The sequence below is a fragment of the Dermacentor silvarum genome, chromosome 11 (genome assembly GCF_013339745.2).
Source record: "Dermacentor silvarum isolate Dsil-2018 chromosome 11, BIME_Dsil_1.4, whole genome shotgun sequence".
NCBI classification, from domain to species: domain Eukaryota; kingdom Metazoa; phylum Arthropoda; class Arachnida; order Ixodida; family Ixodidae; genus Dermacentor; species Dermacentor silvarum.
The window spans coordinates 114,682,042-114,705,173 of NC_051164.1; the positions used below are offsets into that span (position 1 = coordinate 114,682,042).

Sequence of the window (23,132 nt, forward strand, 5' to 3'; positions counted from 1 at the left end):
GTTAATGTTGAAGGTATAGCGAAACAGCGCGATAGGACTAAGGACAGGATAAATACACAACACGAATGTTGCTTTTGAACGTCTTTCTCATCGGTGCCGCAGAAGATGTCAGGATCCCGCTGACGCTGGGCACCGGCACATACGATGGCTGGAGTAACCGGTGGGGATGTCGGGCTGGGGTCGTCAGGCATGACGGACGGCAGAGTTCGGGTGCGTAATTCCAGGTTGGGGGAAACCGCAGCACCTCCACCAGAATCTAATGTGAACACAGTACAAGAGAGCAGCGGGCAGCGTTGGCAGCGCGTCTCAACCAGAGCGGCTCAAGCAATCTCGAGCTCGCGCTGCCCGGATGACTGGCGATGTGGCTGCAGCGCCGGGCATTCGTCTTCACTACACATGCTTTTGTTGCTAATCCAGTCTCTCGAACGTGTTCAAAATAATGCCTCGCGTTTCATCTTAAGCAATTATAACCGTACGGCAAGCGTGACTTCTATGAAAAATATCTTGCAACTTCTACCGCTTTCTGCTCGTCGCAAATGCTTTCGCCTAGCTCTGTTTCATAAAATATACTTCCATAATTCATATCTGTGCGATAATCTTATTTCATCCCCAACGTACATATCTCCTCGCATTGATCATCATCACAAAGTTAGAGTTTTGCAGTGTTGCACCAAAGCTTGTCATGAGTCTTTTCTTCCCAGGAAGTGTCAGGAATGGAACCACCTTCCCGGCGCGTTGATTGCTATTGAAGACCACGCACAATTTCGTACAGCCATAATCGACACCATCGCTTCGGGCATCTCATTTCTATTACTACGTCACTTGCTGCCTTCTTTGTTTTCCTTGTCCTGTAACTTTTTTTTTATCCCACTCCTCTCTGTAATATCTTGTGGTCTTGAGGGTATAATAAATGAAATAAAATGAATGACTATAAATGGCTGGTGCTTTTTACAGTAACGTTTAGTTGGCAGTCAGCCCTAGTCCAGTTATGTGCATTTTCTGTCCTATAGTCTCATCGCGCTCCTTCAATACATACCTTCAGCACGAACAAAGAGTGACATTTAAACCTCTACCGGCGGACACATCAATAGCGGTTTCTACTGGCCGAACAGGGGCATTTGAAGGTGCTCAAGAACTGCTCTCCTGGAAGCTCCAATAATGCGTCGTACTGAACCGCTTGGCTATGATGCGAGACCAAGAACTGGACGTGAAGGATGGGACGCAAGACAAAAGAAATGCAGACTAAATTCAATTCACTTTCACAAGCAGCATAACATTGCCGAAAACGCAAGCGTCGGCTTTCTCGTAACCCGAGGCAAACGTACGAGAGCACTCATCAACGCTATGCTGAAGCTGTTCATGCTTTGGCAGCGACGTCAGCGACGCAAATATGTCACCATAAATAGAAGAGAAAATGCATTCACACATAGGCTTCATCGTTACACGACGTAGCCGTACCACCAATACCAATCACCGGCGATCGTATCGTTTCTACACGGGCGCTGGCGATGTGTAAAAGAACGAACGAGTGGGAGGTCACAAAATTGTCGAAGAGCACTCGGTGTAAGCCAAAGGCGGTATCGCATCATGTTCTGCATACGTGGAACGCTTTTCTTAGCTGTGACACAGAATTTCCGGCAAGACAAACAAGGCTTCGGTTTCGTAACCGCGATTACTGGGAGACTGCCCAGCAAGGAAAGGCGGGCAGATTACAAGCTAAGCAAAGAAATGTAAGCCCTACAAGTGGCACCTCTCCGGAACGATGAACGAACGGGAGGACGTCATCTTCGCAGAAAACACCTGCCTTATACGGAGAAAAGCATCCAGTCGTGGAAAAAAAAAGAAGAAGAACGCAGCGGAGGAAAGAGAACCGACGGCGACAAAGCGGATAAGATGCACGTAGAAGAAGGCGACGAGAATCCCGCCGATCTGTGCGAACGGGCAAAAGGAGACGTCGCAGGGGACTCGGGTGCGGGAAACGGAATCTCGAAGAGGCTCAGCCGCACTTCCCGCATCCGAATAAGGAGCCGCCGCCGCACCTGTCGCCTTCCCTGCGTCAATTGTCACCGCTGGCAAGAACGGTGCGGCGTCGGGTCCCCACGGAATAAGGAATCGCTCGGGATGTCTGCCGATGGGAACAGTGATCAGAACGATCAAAGCAGAAATGGGGAAGAAAGAGTCGGCAAATAAATTTTATTTAAACAGATTCGGCAGCGTACAGGTGAGTGTACCAGAAAACGTGAACGCGGAAACGGAAAGTGTGCACGCGCAAACGCGCACGCCGAACACATATGTATACGCATCTACACATGCGCACATGCACGAAGATGCATTCACGGTACGCATGTATCTTGAGCGGTATTGCTTCTGCAGACGGCCCAGGGTGCATACCCTTGTGTTGCCAGGCGCAGCGCGTTAAATGTAACCAGTCTGGCTCGGCTTCAGTACATGTGGCCATAAACTATGTCTGGCCAGCATACGGTGCTCGAGATAATCGCTGTGTGTCAGGATGTTGTGCTCCCGATAACGGCCAGTTGTCGAAGTGGTCCGCAGACTAAGCAAGCTACATGCTCTCGCGCTGGTTTGTGCGCCTGAAGCTCACGAACATGCATTTCCGCGCATCACCTTCTTGCGCCAGTGTAAGGGCACGTCCACACTATCGGATGATGATTTATTGGCGTCTCCTTTGAAACGGGGCGGTGACAAATAGTCAAATAGCCTGCGTGATTTAATCAGATATGCTACACATATTTTTCATTATAGCATTTTGTATACATGCCTCTAATGTTTCTTTCTCTTCCTCAAAACTTTTCTACCTACCTTGTACCGCTACCTATACCGGTAACGGATCAGGTCATATCAATCTCTTGCCTGCTTTTTTTCAACCAATACTCTAAACGCCTGTTGCGTATCTAGACTACTGACCGGTTGATGCTCCCGTCCAGTTTCAACCCCAGCGCTTCTGGAAGGTGTTCGTTGCCTGCGGGTCTCACTTGGTTAAATCCCTTCGCATTCTATTAGGATGTGCAGAGTGGTCTCCGGATTTTTGCTGCAGCATACTCATGCCTCATGTTGGTGCGAATATTTGCTCCGGTATGTTTTAGTGCTTAGGCAACCAGCTCGAGCCTCAAATGGCAAGGCACCGACTGTCCTTTGTGTTATCCTACAGATTTTCCCTCTAACTTCTTTCTTGCGATTCTTGTAAATCTCCATGGTCTGTTTTCGTTTCCATTCTTTGCATCCAATTCACTGTCTCTGTTTCTGTCACTTTCTTTCTGATTACTCCTGGTTGTCTAGCTACACGATCAATTACCCTGCAATTGGTTGTCAACTTTATTGAGCTCTTCTTCCATTCTGTGTCCACGCTTTTCAGGTACAGATACTTGTGCACTTTAGGCACCCATTTATTTTGATCCATGTTCCTCAGAAAAAAACACGCGCGGCCCACCCCATGTGGCAGAAAGCCCGCCGCGAAAACGGGCGAGTGGCATTTTTCTGTTGCGGAGCGAATGATTCTCGGAGATTTCTTGCGGCATGCCACTCGCCGCCGATGGGGGAGACCAATCAGGAGCGGCCGGTTCATGCACGTGGACAAACGCGGCGGGGAACTATACCACCCTCTCTCACCATCGTCGGCCATGCCGCAGAGATTCGAGCTGAGAGCGAATCTACTGTGTGTTTACCGCTGCGGTAAAGACGCCCGCAAGTGTGAACATGCCAATGCTGACGCGTTTTGCCGCGAGCACGTTCTCGCGCGCGTTTTTCCCGCTAGTGTGGACGTGCCTTAAGAAAACAGATCGGACAAGTGCGAACGCAGAGTGACGAGAGTGAACAGGTGAAGCGGCAACACCTGGGGAGGTATTCTGTAAGTGTCCACCTAGTGGACATGTCCATTTCGTCTGCTGTTGAAGTTCTGATTGGCTGGGCTGGAGTGTGCTTCAGCAGGAGCCAGTCGCCACAGCCAACCAGCACTTCAGCGGCAGACTAAATGGACATGTCCACTAGGTGGACTCTTACAGAATACCTCCCCAGGTGTTGCCACTTCACCTGTTCAGTCTCGTCGCTCTGCGTTCGTCCTTGTCTGAGCTGTTTCCTTACTCTAGCGCAAGATAAAACTTCACCAACTACCCCAATTTCAAGAATAAATTAAAACGCACCATCGCGAAGCTGAGAGTAGCCACTAGGGACACACAGTGACGTTGTGTTTGACCTAAACGACGTTAAAACTGCTATGGCATATGCACACCTATTCCTAAAAGTGCGGTAATAAATTTGGACAGCACTAAAACTACGCCACTATAGCGATACCTTTGCGGAAACTGATAAGCAAAATGCTTCTTGCCGTAAAGCTGCGATGTTGTGCACTGGCTCAAGGCGTCTTGGCGATATGAGACATTTTATTCGCTAGCATGTGTGAAAGGTTTCCTGGAACTGCCGAGGGCTCATCCGAGTGAGCTGCAACGCATACGATTATATAGTCGAGAATCGTAGCTGTAACTGCGCTGAAACACATAACAGTCACAATTCCCAGTCCATCGTCTTCCTAACTTATGTATATGTTATGTTTGGTCACGTACCGTGCCTATCGACGTAAGCAACCTTTCCCATTAAACATTATTTTCTTCTTAGAAAGTGAGTGAAAAAACAAGGAACCTGACCAAGTGAGGTGTTCTTATCGAAACGCTGTAAAAGACACATATTACTTCTTTCCTTATTCCTTTATTTATTACTTCCTGCTACGCTGCTTTCTCTAATTGGACACTGTAGCAGTGCTCTGAGTTCGTATGTTCTCTCGGTGTCTAATACTTCTTAAGGCCAACAGCGCTTCACAAGATGTACTTCATGATGATAACTTGTGTCGACGGCTGCACAAGCGTGTATGTGCGCCGCTTCTTCTCTACTTCTTTCTTATCTACCTCCCACTCGCCTGCCCGCAGTGCAAATTAGCAAACTGAATTTCCCGTTTGGGTTGACCTACCAGCCTTTCTCCACTTTCTTTCGTCTGTTTCTTCTTTCTCTTTCTAGATTTCTTACCACTTTTTTATTAGCTTTTCCGGGCAGTCGGAGCGCTGTACCAAACCATCGCCAAGCAACTTGTTACGCTAAACGGCACTGGCTCAACTTGTAAGAATTACTGTCGCCTGCGCCTGCATTCTTCTTCAAGCACCTCCGTTCGCACGCTGCCTGATCCTGCCATTTCGCCAGCTACAGCAGCGACATAATTAAAAAGAAAAAAAAAAGTATAGAAACTACCATCGCGTGGTAACGCGGGTATGGAACATGTGTACAACGACTCGGCAAAGAAGCTGACGTGGATTCAGTCAGAGTAAGGTGAATTAATGCACAGAAGGATCACAGGAAAACGAGAATAACGGGCTCGAAAAAAGTTAGCGGAGAAGCCGTGCTTGAACAACTTGAACCAGCAAAATTTTTATCCCACGCTAAATTCACACCATTTCTGTACGTATAAGTCACACTCCTCCTCCGTGTTTTCCCATCAAGCAACAATTTACTGCGCCACAGTTTATTTTATGATTGCCTCACTTGTCACCGTGCCTCGGTCGCAAAGCCGCCATAGGCTTCCACATTCGATTACTTTTGCTTGTTCGTTTGTTTGTCGTATTTCTATTGGTGTTTTTCTCAGGAGTTGAAGCTTAGTTGTGAATCAGGGATTGTGCTCGCAAATTTCGCATGAGCATGTTGTTCCTTTTCGCTGCTATTTGAACATTTACCATGTATGTTCGTCACTGCATCTCTACGCCTGTCCTCGGTCATATTTTTGAGACTCGAGCCCCTATACACCACATATTATCATACACGTCGTTATCATAATCGGCGAGTGACCTCAGAACAAGTGAAGATATATGCGCAGCTGAGGCCGCCGCGCATGATACGATGAACAAAAGGGAGAGCCTTCGAAAGGAATTAAAGATAAGGAGATATGTGAGAAAACAGAAAGGGGTCATGACACGAAAAGGCAAAACACAAACCGAAACAATCATCAGCCTAAGCATAGACGTACCGCTCGGACAGGCACTTCCTATCGGGCGAGGATTATACGGAACCAACCGAAGAGAAGCCAGGAATAAGAATTGATAAGGATTCTTAAATGAATTTTCAGTGGACCTAGTTGGTGCATATATGAAATGGTTTAGGAGTGCAGAACACAGACACGGCACGAAAGAAAATGGTAGACAGGTGACAGTAGCGCTTGTCCCATGTCTATCTACCCTTTCGTTCCGTGTCTGTTTTTTGCGCTTTTAAACCATGTCTGATAAAGATTCTGCGGCATTAAAAGGTATAATCGAATCGTCCGTAGGCATTTATCCTATTTGACTCTTAATTCAAAAGCATTATATGCGCCATGAACCGGAAAATTCGGCGTCCGTCCGGCGTTAACATCCAATGGTACCAAAACCCACATGGCCCAATGATGACGTCACGTTTCAATGTCAATTAAAACGTACCTTGCCCACACACAAGAAATTGACTATGCCCAATTCGAAAATTGAGTTGACCCAGGTTCAAAACCGACCTGGCCCACTCGCAAAATTTTATTGGCCCACCGCCAAAATTTCATTCACCCACCCAAAAAATTTACTTTGCCCAATTTGAGCACCTGAACAAGCGATCACGTCATGTGACCAAGTAAGAACCTAAGTTGCAAGATCAGATTACCAAGTGATGACGTCATGTGACAATGTCACGTGACATGGACATCGAAATAGTATGGACGTCGATGTAGTCGACCCGCCCAGAATGCTTTCGCATTCAGTGCACGTAAGGAGACTTAAGTGCCTCTGCAAGTTTATTATGCAACGAAATAGGATGACTGCCTGTACTACCACTCCCCTCTATAATGCCATATGGCTCCCTGGCAAGTAAATAAATAAATAAATAAATTTTGTGGCGGCGGAATGCCAAGTCACAAAAGGCATAATGAGCGCTATAGAATCGCCGGATGCTCCTGAGTTGTACTTGTGAGGGTGAATTAAAAAGGAAAAGTGGACGAAAAAGCGCAAAAGAGAGAGAGAGAGAGAGAGAGAGAAGTGGCCCATAGCTACATCCATGGTGATTACCTCTTGTAAAAGACAAATGGGTTGCAGAGGTAGATCCTCGGTCCAATTCTTACGTACAGTGGGTGAACGAAGTGGACCGCAGTTGAGCTTAGGGGACCCACCTCAATAGGTATTCGTTGGGGAAGCAAAATGAAATTGGAAGGAAAGGACCGAGAATAAGGAACAACGGCGAGCATGGAAGGGGAACTGAAGGTGAAAAGGCTGAAGTGGCCGTAATAGGAAGCAACACAGGCGGAAAAGCACGGCCACCTGGCGACAAGCAAATGAGGGGCTGGACAGCATAAAAGTGAAGCGAAAGTAAGAAAGCAAACAAAAGAGAAGAAGAAACGGTACCAGACGAGATTAGAGCGATGAAGCGGAAGCCGGAAATATGGGCGCTAAATATAGCCATTCTCCCGGCGACCAGGTCAAGTGGAAAGAGCGTTCGAGCACAAGGGGGAGGGGAAGCGTGGATCCCTGCTCTCTCGGATGCGATACAGGAGAGGGGACAAAAAAGGCTGCCGTCTATTTTTAGCAACCACCGGTTGACCCGAGAACACGAAGAGGTCCCCTCGCATCCGGGGGAAGCGAGACGGAGGACCAACCGACGCTCGCCGCGGTCCTCAGGCGGCGCTAATTACGCGGTCGTTGTCGTCTCGCGATCGCGTTCGACAACGGCTACCGCCCGTCCACGCAGGTCCGGGAGAACGGGCGCTGACAATGAACCACTTACACCGCGCTCTAAACACACGCGCCATGCCTTCGCGTTAGTGCACGCACACGCATGCATGCTAAAAGCACAAGCAGGCGATTATATATACGCGAGTATTCCCGCTGGCACGCATTGCGCGCGGGTATACTCAACATGGACAACGCAAGTGCACAAACATTCTTTCGCGCACGAACGCGCAAACACAACATGCGCAGACGCGGGCTCTAGCGGCTGTGCTGCATTGATCGCGGGATCCCACTAACGGCACGCACGCGGGGAATGCGCTCTAGGGAATTCGGGACGCACCACCTGATCTCATCTCGGCTCGCGCTACGACGCTATTTATAAAGCTGTCACGGCGTTGTGCGAGGAGCTGCGGAAGAAGAGATGCGGCAGGCTAAATTGACGTGGACGCGTGGCGGGCACGACGTCCGCTCTCAGGTGTAGGCCGCACGTGTATGACCGACAGGAGACGCTGCAAGGTGCGAGCAAAGGAAGCATCGAGAGAGAGAGGAATGTGGAGCGAGCTCGAGCGTCCCATGAGTGCAATCGGACTCGAGTGGAGACGGTGAAGTCGAATCGGTGTTCGAGAAAATCATGGAACATCGGAAAGAGGCGGTTGGTGCAGATATTAGATATGCGGATTCCGGGTTAACCTTATTCCGGACATCTTTCTACTTATCTGTCCGCAAATGCACGCCGTACGGACTGTCACGATTTAAGATGCGCTAACTCTACTTCACCATATTCCAGCCACAGCAGGCCACCTGTAGTCATCTTCCACGCATTAACAAAGTGAACAGAATAGATAGAAGCAACACATACAGCGGGCCATTGCGCAAGCTCTGGGCTGTGGGGGGCTATCTGGGTCAACGGGTCGCGCTATTTTCGTAACTTAGGATGCAAGAACGGACAGCGATGGTCGAGAAAGAAAGAAATGGTCTCCAATCCACGCTGTGACGGTGGTTGGACAGCGAACCTGTAAACGACAACTAAAACGATTAGCCATTGCGACGTAGTTTGAAATTATTCACATGGCGACATTCACGTGCAAGTTAAACGAGTTATTAACCTAGGACATTTAAACGGCGTCAGACATTTCAGTAGAGCATATGTCGCCTTAAAAAGGATAAATCCACTTGTCGAAACGTGGGCTCCCGACCTTGTTCCCGTTTTGCTCATCGCCTTGAATTTCCATCTCCCGCCTTCCCCGTGTATTCCCTGGATATCTAAAAGACATTTACGATGAATGTGATAATACACCAAACTGATACCCCATCTTGCTGAGGTGTTTATCCTTGCCAACCTTCTAGAGAAAAGTATTCTTTTGAGAAACTTCCTCGAAATGTGAACAGCGTGTTCTGCTGTGACTCTTGAGGGTAATACAAGGTGTTGCAGGTATCACCCTCAAGAGTCACAGCAGAACACGCTGTTCACATTTCGAGGGAGTCGAGGGACCAGTTATAGGCCGCAAAGAAACTTCACGTCTCCTTATCGAATTCTTAAGAGAGACTGGTTTGATGGACATACGGTGAAACCCTGCAGCGACATTCTAAGAGACGCTCGGGACAGAGCAATTGCCGGCGCTGATCGCCAGGCTAAACGCGCCTGTTGCTACAATTCACCACCACCACACTCTTGAGGGTGTGTAATACTACCTGGTAAAGTTAAAGCCACTATTTCACATTGGGGTGCCGGCATCATTGTGCAAAGGCGTCTGTAAGAATGAGTATTAATAATTTGTTTATCAGGTGATACTACTGAGTGGCTTTGTGCGTACTCTAATAAATACCATGAAAGAAAGAAAAAGAGAAGAAAAAAAAAGAAAGTGGAGCGATCGAGAGGTAACACTTCCGGCTAGCAATTTGTAAGCCCACAGTTAGAATCCAGGCTATAGGCGGTTATTTTTTTTTTAATTTTCCTTTCGCTTAATTCTTTTATAAGCGTCTCGGGAAGCACTTCGGGATTACTACGGCGAACGTCGGAAAGACTAGGGTAGTGATAGAATAAAATATATAGGCGTAAAAATATGCATTTCGGCAAAACACACATTGCGGTAAAGGGTGCAATTCTAGAAAATCCCCCTTTAAAAATCCCTCCTTACGAACGTCATACTTCGCCCCATGTATATAATACAACCCTTTTTGCAAATAAATTTCAGTTGAAAGTTTGCGCCTGTGTTCGTCAAATCCCTAGTCCTTCGTATTTCAGCTTGTGCGCAACAACTAACAATTAATAAAATAATAAAAAAAGGTGCTAGGGCCTTCACATTTAATATAAAACTACTTATATTGCCCCTGGAAGAACGTCTTTTCAGCAATGCATTTGAGTTTATAAGTGAAGCCGACTTTAAGGGGATCGGTGTAAGCTTGGTCTTTGTAAGCTGGCTTTCCCACGTTCAGTGTTGCAGTGAATGAAGCCTATTTGCCGTATACGAACGATGCGATGCGAACGGGTCCCGATAACGCTATCGCGTTCTACTCTTAAAGGCGAAGCTTAAGCGTCCTCCAAGTTTTTTTTTAGAGTGTACCCTTCTTTAAAAATGGGTGTATTAGTTCGCGTAAACACCCTTTTCTATAAGTGTAAGGGGGTGAGTTATAGACACGAGAGAAACGCTCTCGAGGGTGTAATTTTCCTTAGTATGTAGTCTGTCAACGAGAGAGCGTCCACTGCTCTTCAGCAAAAAAAAAAAAAAAAAAAAAAAAAGTGCATCGGTAAGTCGCCGACCCTTCTAAAGCGCCCACACCTCTTAATGTACACTGAATAGCAGGCTATGCCTGAGATAAGTGATGCCCAATTCCAACGCTATATTTTCTTCCTTTTTTGTCTATTTTTTCCTCTTTTTTTTTCTTACCTTTCTTAATCGGTGGAATTTATTTTTGATGATTGCAATAGCCGGCCCTTCGGTGGCCTATTTGCAATCATCTTCAAGTCGCGATAATCTTCAGCGGAGAGAGAGAGAGAGAGAGAGAAAGGATGCACAGAAAGGCAGGGAGGTTAACCAGAGGTAGTTTCGGTTGGCTACCCCGCACGGGGGGAAGGAGTAGGGGGTAAAAAGAGAAAGACAGTGGAAGGGGAGAGACAGAGAGACGAGCACAAACAAACCGCGTACACTATAGAGCCGTAGGGGTCGGCGTTCTTAAAAAGTCTATCGTGAAAGCCCGTAGACCGCAGGAACCTTAGTAACGCGAGTAAGGCCTTCAGCGCGGATGTTCTTTCGGAGCACTGACCTAAAGCGTTTAGTTCCGACAGTGGACGATTGTTCAATTGGTCCAGCAGTTGTCTTTCAGCATCAAAGCTCGGGCAGACACAGATAATGTGTTCGAGCGTCTCATCGCTGTTGCACATGTCGCACGTGGGGCTGTTGGCCATTCCAATAAGGAAGGCATATGAGTTCGTAAATGGAACGCCTAGCCACAGACGGTACACCATGGTCTGTTCACGCCATGGTAATCCAGGCGGTAGATGCATCCGTATAGCCGGAAACAATGAACGCAAACCACCCATGGTGAAAGTGTTCGAGTCCCAGCAGGGGCAAATCACATTCACGGGCATCAATCGCAGCCCAGCCGCAGCGTCTGTTCGCGAAAGTGGAATCAAGACACAGGGGCCATTTTCATGTGCAGATCGGCCGACTTCATCGACATGGTCATTCCCGCTGATGTAGCAATGTCCTGGAAGCCATCGAAAGATTATGTGTCCCTTGACATGGCTGCCATGATATATCTCTCGTATTTCTGAGGCCAGTTGTTCGTTCGGTCCGTGGCGCATTGGGCTTTGTATGCACTGAAGGGCTGCCTTGCAATCACTAAAAACTGTCCATTATGAACTGACTTATGTTGTTGATCCAGTGCGGCCTCATGACAGTAATCAGTATGCCTGTTTCACTGTGAAAAACCACAAACTTGCGTTTACTCTAGCGGGCGCTTACCTTCCTCCATCAAGTCGTTTCGACACGCAGAGACTGAGTGACATTTTAGATACGACTCCTGGTCCATGGATTGTTATTGGGGACTTTAACGCGCATAATTCTCTTTGGGCAAGCATTAAGTTAAATTCCAAAGGAAGAAACATTGTTTCGATCCTTTGCCTGCGACCATGAACTTTGCTGTCTAAACGATGGCAGTCCCACGTTTCTGCGCGGCTAGACGTACAGCAGTTCTTTAGACTTAGCTTTTGTCTCACGATGTCTCACTCGCAGCGTCCATTCGTTCGCAGATATAGAAACCCACGGATGCGAGAGCATTCCTACCTACCTGAAGATAAAGGGCCTAGCCGAATTGTCTTCTTCAAATCTTAAACAAACAATAGATTGATGCGTGTTTAAATGACTAATGGAACACGCATGTCACGAAGGCTTTTCGTTCACACTGGAAATTCAGATCGCCAAGGTTATGCAGGATGCTATGCGTTCATTTCGGCCATTGGAGAAATACAGGGATTTTGAGGCGGAAATAAAGAGCCTCCATGCAATCCGCCGGCAAGCGGAGCGACGGTACAGACGGACTAAAAATTCAGCGTCGCACTGCTTCACTGCAAAATCAACGCTGGAAATCTTTTTGTGAGTCTCTCGGTCCGCGTAAACCTCAGTCGCTTGTTTGGAGAACAGTCCGTGGACTTCTAGCAGCTCCTAAACAGCGCCGTCCATTTAAATATCCAGCCCTCCATAAAGGACGCCGAGAAGGCGACGTAGCAGAAGATTACTGCGCAAGGATCGCGGGCCCGACGTTCCAGCCTTGCACACCTCTTCCTATTGGATCCCCTGGCTCCCGAGATCCTCGTATGGACGCTCCTTTCTCCATCGACGAACTGGAGGCCTCACTCGCTGGGTGCAGTCGATCTTCGTCACCAGGACCCGATGGCATCACATACACTGCGTTTGCAAACCTTGGTCAAGAGGCCAGAGATGCACTTCTTGGCGTATACAACGCATCATGGCGTGACGGCTTGGTCACTACCACGCGGAAATCTAGTCGCCTTGTTCCGCTCCTCAAGCCTGGCAAATCTCCATTCGAGTTGTCATCTTACCGTCCAATAGCACTGGCCAGCTGCGTCGGCATGGTAAAGGAGAGAATGATCCATACACGGTTAGAATGGCACTAATAATTTTACAACGTCTATCCAGAGGTAATGGCTGGCTTTCGAAGCGGGCGCTTGCCAATAGATAGCGTTATTGACTTTGTAACGTATGTACAGCACCAGAAATACCTGAAACAAATCACTGCAGCCTTATTCCTTGATGTTAAAGGTGCCAACGAGAATGTAGATCATCATGCGATTCTGGACGCCTTAGAAGCTATAGGAATTGGTGGACACATCTTTCGCTGGATACGCAGCTATTTGATTGGAAGATCTTTCATTTTTACTGAAGACGAACCAACGCCGTCTAGCTATACCAGTCGTGGTGTACCGCAAGGCGGAGTACGTAGCCCTACCCTGTTCAACCTGGTGCTCGTTGGTCTCGCCGATTCGTTACCGCAAGCCGTACAGCTCTCCGTATATGCAGACGGACACTTGCATATGGGCTTCACGACTGACACGTGTAAAAGTCCGCGCACGACTTCAGAAGGCTTCAATGGCCGTGTCAACATATCTAAGATCTCAGCAAGGTCTGAGAAGTGCGCACCCGTTGCTTTTACTCGCAAAGCGATGGCCCCGTATGCTTTGCGGATTAATGACCAAAATGTACCTTACAGACGAACGCACCGATTTATTGGTGTCATCATTGATAGAGACTTGTCTTGGAGCCTTCACGTCTCGTACATGACAAAGCGTTTGGCTGCCATTGTGGACCTTTTCGAGTTTCTCGGCGGGAATTCCTGGGGCGCAACAGTACTGTCAATGCGGCAACTATATAAAGCGCTATTTTTGGGCTTCCTGCGGTACAGCTTACCTGTACTAGGAAATACTTGCACTACAAATATCCGCAGGCTCCAGAGTGTGCAAGCCGAAGCACTCAGAACTTGTCTTAGTCTCCCAAAAACTACGTCATCGATTGCGACAGTGGCCATGGCCAGAGACTCACCTTTGACAGTCTACATTGCTACAGACGTCCTGAGGGCACACATCCTACATCTGACTCGGATTCCCTCACATCATTGTGCTTGCTTGCCAGCAAAGAGACCACATTCAACATTTGCCAAAAGTATTGTAAGACATCAGTCCTACTTGCCATCACAATTCAAGCCTGCTACACGATTATCAGCCCCATTGTGGTGTCCGCACCGGCCGCAAGTACATTTGACAATTCCGGGCATCAAAAAGAAAGCTGGAGCGCCGTTGCAAGCTTTGAAGCAAGCAACTTTGGAACACATTTACAACGTCCACAGATTCCGGCAACATGTCTACACAGATGGTCCGGTAAAACTCAACAGCTCTGCTGCTGCAGTCATCATCCAGGCAAAATCTGAAGCAATCAAGCTAAAAACTTCATTTGTTATACCACCTCGACGGGTGCAGAATTTGCGGCACTCCGTGCTGCACTTGATTTCACTAATCAAAATTTCAGCGGACACGGCGACGTGAGGCAAGGAGAGAAGTACAGGAATATGCGAATGAGTTTAGATAGATAAAGAGGTCCAAAAGCAAGTTTAATATATTCTGTGTACTTCAAATTATGGCCGCTCCACACGCACGCTTCGTCCTATTAACCAGCCTGCCTGGAAAAACACTCTCACTCCTTCCCTTCCATCTGAAGAACACGAGGATCACACTGAGGCTTCGGTGCAAATTGCATCGCTAGTTTAATGAGTCTACTCATTACTTTTTGGCGTGTAACCTGAGCCAGACGTGCAATGGGATAAAAAAAAAACATAGGAAAAGTTTGCCTCATGCCGGATTTCCCTTCATCAATGACGTGACACGGCAGACTCGCTTTTCGCCGCTCACTGTCACTCCTCTTTCTGTGCTTTTCTTTTCTGTGCCAACAAGTGCAACGTTCGCGAATGCCCGCGGTCATTAGCGCGGCCTAAGCGCCAAGTCCTGGACGCCTACGCGTCGTGCAACGCGTGCAGTTAACGAAGGATGCTCCTCGCTCGCTGAAGCACAAACAGGACACGATAAACAGGAGTGTGGAGCTGGAAAGCAATTAGGAACAACGCCGACCCCCAACACACACACACACACCGCATGATTTCGAAGATGTAAACAAACATGCAAAATTAAATATCAGGAGTGCACACAGGAGGAACGAAAGGAGGCAAAAGCGATCATTGCTAGAGAAGAGGCGAGTCCTCGTTCCACTATACAATCCGCGGTCCTGTTCAAGGAAAACAGATTAACGCTTGTTTTCCGGGGCACTCTCAAAATTCCGGTGCTCGGGGATTAATAGTTCGTCGGAGGGGATAAAGCACGACTGAGACTTAGGGGCAAAAACGAGTATAGTGGAAGGCGCTCAGCAGTCGCAGAGTGGAGGACGGCGAGGAGAAGATTGCAGCAGAGCTATGCAAATAACGTCTCCGCGCGCGGGCCGCGAGTGAGGTGCCCGGATGGACCGACGAGGAAGAAATGCGGCGAGGTGGAACTTCCGGCATCGAAAGAATTGCAGAGCCAAGCCTAAGGTGATGGCAGACCGCACCGTTTCCTCAGCCTATACAGACCACCTCGGCGTCGAAACGTGATTGCAATGCGTCCAAGTTCGGCTGCTCCTCGGTGTTCGAGAGAAAATCTCCGTTGTTTAACGCCTCGCTCTTCGTTTCAAACCATCGTCCCTACAAGAAGCGCTGACACCTTGAAATAGCAGCACACGTCGCGGCTCCCTAGCTCTCATTTCATTGCTGCAAACGAGAAAGATTACAGTGCGAGTGTAGTACACACACACGTTAAGGCGACGAGTGGCGCTAGTTCGACTGTCCTTTGCGACCTTCCGAACTCACAGGTTCACGCTATTCCTCTGAAACCATGGGTCACGTTCTCTTGCCATTCTGTCCCAAACGCAATCCCTCGCTAAGTGCTGGCTGCATCCCAAATGCATCTCGACGACCACCCTTTGACAGAGGAACGTTCACTGGGCCGTATATGGACTCTACACTTCGCTTCATAAGCACCTCGAGTTTAAACTCCAAACGCTCTTAGTTCAGACCTTCTTCAGGTTTGTAATTATGCCATGCATGGATCGCCTTTTCTCTCTGTACCACAGAATATACATATTTCACCCTTGCCCCAACGTAGGACGGCGAGAGGAGACACAATTCAAGGCGCGCACCCCGCTCTTGCTTATAAATAAACTTTCGCTCTCTCTGAATGAAACGGCCATAAATATCCTTGAGCAACGCGGTTTCTTTTTTTCGTTTATTTCTCGAACATAAAGCAAGCGCAACGATTTCACTAGATCATGCCATCGTATAGTGAATGGCTAGTGGACATAAAACGTACCCGTTACGCAATGAGAGCATACACAACATTCCACACTCCGTCCCGTGCCTCTGTTGTCCGTGCCGTCATTTTGTGTTCTGGGATCTATCTCTTCTTTCGGCATCTCCCCTCAGTTACGTCGGTGTTATCTACAGAATTACTTAAAAACGGTAATAACCCGGATCTGGGTGTGAAGTCCAAAAAGAAATGACGACACTTTCAATAGAAAGGAAAACGGAATCGCGCCAATCCCGTATCCAAATCCGCGTCATCGGCATATAGGTAAAAAGACAGCAGAAAAGCCACCATTACGTGACATGGGTATAGCCTCCCGAGGCGCGGCCCTTCCATGTGGAAACAATGAACACAACGCAGCGAAGAAGGTCGTGTTGCGATAAGAAAGGCCGAATCCGGATGTGTCTGTGTATTGGAATTCGTTACAATCATAGTTCCTATTCGGAAGCCTCGTTATACGGCTATCACATAGCAAACGAAGCTTTCCGCAACGTAAAACCACGCATGCATATCCATTAACTACAGAATCCACATGAATGTACGATATATTAAACTCTATTTCAGTCAAAGGTAAATATTCACTAAATATAGGCGTGAAATACGGCTGTCTGCGTCTTGCAAGTTTATGTGCGGACAAAAAGAAAATACTAATGAAAAGTGACAAGTAGAAAACGGCAATCAAGCTACACAGTGATTTTAAGGGCGCTTTCATTTTGTCCCAATGCATAGGAACAAGGCAACATCGCAGAGTTCGTTTGTGCGTGCGTGCGTGCTGTGGAACTTCAGGATTTTTAATTTTTGGTTCTACGCTGGTAAGAGTAGTTTGAGAATACGTAAACTTTATAAACCCTTACTCATCCGTTATTACTTGGCAGCGCCTACACGAAATATGGTTTGTTCAGAATTAAGTGCGCTAGAACTTACAGCGTGACAGTGGCAATGTATACGCAATATGCATGACCTCCTTCTTGAAGCAATTATCATGACACACCAATACACTGACAGATATCATAACTAATAGCGTTGCATCGCTGCCCTTCCAATTTATAGAAGTTATTCGTCCTCTAAGTGAACCTACTATACTAGAACACCGTCCCCACCGATCATCGGCTCAGAAAGCAGTGAAGGCACCTTAGTGCTTTCGGAGAACGTCTGGCTTGTGCGAGCGCCTTTGACTCTGTAGTACTGTCCGTGCACGTCTCTATTCGGTCCACGCCAAATAAGCGCGCCTTTCAAAAGGCAGAACTAATTGCTTTCAGAGCAGGAGAGTGGACTTGTTTGCACTATAATCTCGCCTCGAACAACAGTGTGAATGCAGAAGCGCTTTGACCATAGCAATGCTCTTTCTTCTTAATTTCTATCGTAGTTTGACGCCGACGCAATTTCATGGATACACTAAGTCGCGTGATTTAGCTATCTCTCAAACGGTTTAACTAGCCTGAGAAATCGTGATAGCCAAGCTTCTTCGTGATAGCCTAGAGAGGTGCGCGAGATATCTGGGGCAGGGATAATGTAACGACGTTACGATTATATGTCGTCATTCCTTGTCTCTCTTTGTCAGTGATTAGAGCGACGCTCCGCCCCCCGCTATCAGCGGGATCAGCAGCCCGCAAACGCTGGATGGTAAGAGTGGTATAAAATCGAGAGGAAGGAATCGCTACATTATCATCATCATCATCATCCTATGTCCACTGCGGGACATAAATACATTATACCGCTAGATTATACCGGCCCCCAATACAGCCGCGAATGCAACGACACGAGTCGCGATTAACGCACTGCCTTCGAGTGAGAAGAAACAAGGGAGCTGAGGGGCTCCATATCTTTATTAGCAAATATAATACGGAATATCCCCATATCCCTCACTAGCATTCCTTGCAAAATACTAGAACACATAATTGCATCTAATATTTGCCCAGCATTTAGAAAATAACCATTACTTTTTTCCCGAACAGCACGGTTTTAGGAAAGGTTTGTCTTGTGAAACCCAGCTACTAGAATTCACTCATGATCTATTTTCTAATATGGATGGTAACACACAGACAGACTGCATATATGTCGATTTTTTTAATGCATTCGATCGTGTAGCACATTGTCGTTTAATTACCAAACTGTCTTCCCTTAATCTTGATTCTCTAACTATATCTTGGCTCCGGAATTTTTTATCATCAAGCAAGCAGTTTACATGGGTTAATAACACCTCATCTCCATTTTCTGACGTTACTTCTGGTGTTCCTCGGGGCAGCGTCCTGGGTCCTTTATTATTTCTTATCTACATTAATGACCTTCCATCTCATATAACATCAAACATCCGTTTGTTTGCCGACGATTGCATAATATACCGTAAAATTATAACTCGGGCAGATCATCAGGTGCTACAACAGGACAGAGGCGTACCCACTCTTTCTCGAGTAGGGGGGGGGGGGGGGGCAAACCGCAGATCTGACTCTCTCTTTCTTCATATATATATATATATATATATATATATATATATATATATACAATTGCTATTATAATAAGTGAAAAAGCCTGGAAATGCATCGGTCAGGTATTTTTATTTGTTACCATTGACCTATTTATCATTAACACATGGTGAACCATCGAGGCCCGATAAATTATTTGAATTTGCATTTATTTCTTGTCGCTATAAAATCTATATGTGATGCAGGGACAAAAGGCGTTGAGTGCCCAGAGGTCCCTGATCCAACCCAGTAGCAGCAGTGCAGCTCCCCCCCCCCCCCCTTAACAAAATAAAAATAAAATAAAATTAAAAAAAGACATTTGTTGCAGTCAATTTTACTAATTAAACAAAAAATTTACTTGGTGTTTAAGTCTACAGCATGAATGTATCGCTAGTTAAGGTAATAGTACTGTCGAGGTTATACAGAACGAAGTACAATAAACATAAATTACTCTCAATACTAAAAAAAAAAAAAAAAAAAAAAAAAAAAAGACGCAGAGGTGTGCAAACTTGGTGAATTACAACCCGATTTTTAGTGAAGCTGTTTTTTTATTTCGGACAGTTGCACTAAATGTTTCAGTTTCCTGTAATTACATCGCATACTTTGAAATGTTACCAGTATATTAGTGTTCCGTTTTAAACCTTGTCCCCGTGTGATGCTTTGAAGCACTTCTTGCTGGAAACTTAAAAAAAAAACAGTAATTCATCAATACACATCTTCCTTCGTCAGAAAATTTCATTATCCCCAGGTATAAACAAGATGCCTTGTTTAGCTCACCGAGGACACCGGAGAAGCAACCTATACGCATCCCGTATGGTGCACGGGAACAAATGGGAAAACAAGGGTTTAGTAATTATGTGCAAAACTTGCATTTAAACCAGGAAAGTGAGATTTTCGCAACGCACTGCGCTTAAAATTCTCCCTGTTTTCATGGAATTTCAAGTCCATATCTCATGCAATTGTTTTAGGAGTCGGGGAAAGCGGCGGTATGGCACCCTCGAACACTTCAATATGTAACTTTCTACAAAGGCTTGCAATGAACCTACACAGAAAAAACATTTATCGCTCATCACTCAGGATATTGTTTCGTACTTCGAATAAATATTAACACCGTGTCCCGCATAGTTTACTGAGGATACTGGGATCAACAACTAAATGCCGTGTATAAAGCATAAAAACTGGGGGAAAGCGAGTATTCAGTAGCGGTTTTTCGAGTACGTAAGCAACCACCGCAGTTCAAATTTTCGGAACACGTCACAATAAGGTGGTCTTCGTTTCTTCAAAATATAAAATATCTGCTGTTCTTGCTCCTGCTGGGAAACAAGTAGTAGGGTAGCCCTTATTAAGAAACGGCCTGAAAATGAAATCGATAAAACCAGAAGTGACACAGGCCTTTAGAAAAAAATTCAGTTAAGTGTTCTATTGGCACTGAAACGGCTCTGCACGTTCGACCGAGGTCACTTTCGTGAACATACCACGTCGCAGACCCTCATGTAATGTCCCGTTCTGGGACCTTTGAGGTATCTTGAATAAATGAACTTGCATATAAAACCCTAATCCGTTCTAAACTAGAATATGCCAGTGCTATCTATGACAAGCACCAGGTTAATATGATTACTTCCCTTGAATCGTTTCAGAACCGTGCTGCCAGGTTCATTCTCTCTGACTACTCCTATATTACAAGTGTCTCAGCCTTAAAATCCCGGTTGTGTCTTCCCTTGCTCACCTCCCGCCGCAAAAGTGCTCGTCTTTTTTTATTTTTTAGGTTCTTTCATTCGCTGCCCACAGGTAACCAAATCGTCATTCCAGCGCATCGTTTCTCCCGCCATACGCATCCCAATGCTACGTATCTACCACGCGCCCATTCCACCACGTATCACCGTTCTTTTTTTCTGCTCGATAATTGAATAGCTTTCCTTCTGACATCGTCCTCATCACCGACATTTACCGTTTCAAAACTGATATTGAAGACCATCTTTCAAGTCACGCCACCTAACCTGTCCCACCATTTTTATACGTGCCCACCCCTCATGTAATGTCCCGTTCTGGGACCTTTGAGGTATCAGGAATAAATAAATAAATAAATAAATAAATAAATAAATAAATAAATAAATAATAAATAAATAAATAAATAAATAAATAAATAAATAAATAAATAAATAAATAAATAAATAAATATGCTGTAAGTCGTGATTACACAAAGAAATTCGGCAGTTACACCTGTAAGTGGTTTGATTAGATTTTTGATGGTGATAAGATATATATTTATGCTGCAACGCTACGTAGACTGTCTATGAACGGAGATTCAATAGTTCCAGCATTTGATAATCCAACCATTTCAAGCAGTAAGGCACACCCATCGTTGGGCGCCGCTGATTAAAATACTTCATCCGGACTTCTCCCCTCGCCCGAAGGTTAAATATATCAAGCCGATTGCTTAGTTTTTTCAAGTATGGTTAGGCGGTAATTTGTAACTGTGGGAACTGTCCAGTGCCAGGACTCCTGCGCAATGCAAGCGTGTATGGCGAATCTCGCGCGTCGCCTGTAGCGCGTCACGAGGAGACACAATACTCGCTGCCCAAACTGGGGATACGTATACTACGTGCGTGTGGATGCTGCACACGTCTTAGCACGCCAAGTAGTCCGGCAGCGTTTGACAGTGCTTTTGGTTGCTCGGAGCGGACGCTGAATCGACGCAGCTTTCACGTGCGACGGTTTCGCGTTTGCCCAGACGCGGAAGGGAAAAGCCGCAAAATAAGTAAACTTTTACACTCAGTGGTGTGTTCTGTCTTATGTAACTGTTGCTAATAAGCTGTTTATGTTTTCTCTTCCCCAGCCTAAACCAACGTGGATTAAAACGCGGAACTCTTTTCAGAAGCGCTCTCACTTGTGCGCGCTTTGCCTCCGTAGCTTTTCCTTTATTGCCACAGAAAGTTGTCCGCGAATATAGTACAGAAAAGCAATACTAACGTGGTGACTCTATTATGAAAACTTAGCTTCAGCTGTAGTTTTGTTGGACTTTCCAGTGTGCAGCCGAAAGTGCCCGCTTTCGAAAGTGTGTGTGTGTGTGGGGGGGGGGGGGACAAATGGCATGGGTTGCCCCCCCCACTTTTGACAGTGGGGGGGGGGGGGGGCAAGTGCCCCCCCTGCCCCCCCCAGTAGATACGCCTATGCAACAGGATCTTGACACAATCTCCTTCTGGTGCTCGAAGTGGCAGATGACGGTTAACGCTGAGAAATGCAAGCTAATGACGTTCAGCCGAAAGCAGTCAAACTCGACTTACACATACCTTCTTAACAATAAACCTTTATTAGTAACGGACCACTACAAGTACATTGGCATTAACTTCACTTCTAAACTATCCTGGACAACACACATTCAAAAAATTACCGATACAGCATCGCGCACACTCGGATACTTGAAACGTAATCTTCACGCGGCGCCATCTATAACACAAAAACTAGCATATCAGACATTTGTTCGTCCACAACTCGAATATGCATCCTCTATCTGGTCACCTCACCAATCATATCTAATCGACTGACTAGAATCTGTGCAAAACCTCGCTGCACGTTACATCACCCGTGACTATAACCGCTACTCCAGTGTGACTAACATGAAGGCTTCGTTATCATTACCAACCCTGGAATTAAGCAGGAAGATAGCCATTCTATGTTTATTCCATAAAGTAATCTACAGCGCGCACGTAAATACCTTGCCACTATCAAAGCCTCATCGCATATCTCGCAGGCTTCATAATCAGTTTTGTTCGTCTTTTTGGCCACACCCAAGCCTTTAACGCATCTGCGCCAGCACGTGCCATTATTCAATGGAATGACCTCCCTGATGATGTAGTGCGCATTCATGATCACGCGGCATTTAGAAATAACATACTAACCATGTATGACTGTGTTTGTTAACCATATGATATGATCTCTTGCAATCATGTTTATACATTATATAATGACAGCATGTTGGCCCGTTCAAATATGTGTAATACAAACTAAGTGTCTTATTATTAGTGTTAGACCTGTGTTATCTTTCACATTTTTTCCATTGTATAACACTTCGTTTTTGAATTCCTTTTGTTTTTGTGTTCTTGCTTAAAATTAATTGTATAGTCCCCCTCACATAATACTCCTATGTGAAGCCTGTGAGGTATTTGTAAATAAAAATAAAAATAAACCACATAATATTACCAGACAATGAAACCGAGGAAAGCCTGAGAGAAATCACCGGGCCGACGGCACCAGCAACCTATAGGCTGCATTGCACGAAACTGTCGAGATGGAGACCGAATGAGCCAGCCGGCTCGGCGGCGGATGCGAGTACAGTGTACTCTGGCACACTCTTTATTCAGGGGGCTCTCCTGCGCATGGAATCAGATACAGTGGTTTCGGGCCGCGTCCGAAGCTCCGCTAGCTTTCTGCTCAACAAAAAACGCGCCTCCCGCGGGCAGCAGGCTTCAAGGTGGTGGCGCCACACCTCGGCTTTTGCAGAAACTACAAAAGCCGCGTCTACGGAGGCGTGGT

At 46.4% G+C, this 23,132-nt stretch overlaps 1 protein-coding gene across 1 annotated transcript in view; it reads right to left on the reverse strand.

The window, feature by feature from the left end:
- LOC119433476 (cAMP-dependent protein kinase catalytic subunit 1) overlaps window positions 1–23,132 on the reverse strand; it is a 408,857-nt gene that overhangs the window by 285,308 nt on the left and 100,417 nt on the right. The window lies entirely within an intron of this gene.